Genomic DNA, 507 nt, shown 5'->3' on the forward strand with positions numbered 1-507 from the left:
CTCTATACGTATGCAGCATGAATATTCACGTATTTTATGATTGCAGCGAATACCCAAACGGCCGAACATTTCCCATGTCGTTCATGACATTCACTGAGCTTGTAAACAAATGGCGAATGTGTTCCATCGACCATTATAGGGCGTTAAATCAAGGACAGTTTTGCACGGGGCGGACACAACTGCATATGCAAATGTGTCCGGGCGGACACAACTACATTATGCAGCAGCGTCCGGGCGGACACGATTGCATGCAACACCGTCCGGCGGACAATATTGCATTTGCAATAATGTCCTCCGGATATGTACATGTATGTGCGCGCATATGGCACTTTTCAAAGGGGCTGTGCAGGGGGTGCTTGTAGCCCAGACACAAAACCCAATCAGTCGTGACGGCATTGTCAATGTGAATTGCTAATAGTAAAAATAAGTTCAGAGTTAAGCCCAGATTTCAATTGAACACATTACTGTCACAAGTCATTGATACTCAGCCATTGTAGTGCCAGAGCC

The sequence above is a fragment of the Asterias rubens genome, chromosome 15 (assembly GCF_902459465.1).
Source record: "Asterias rubens chromosome 15, eAstRub1.3, whole genome shotgun sequence".
Classification (NCBI taxonomy): Eukaryota; Metazoa; Echinodermata; class Asteroidea; order Forcipulatida; family Asteriidae; genus Asterias; species Asterias rubens.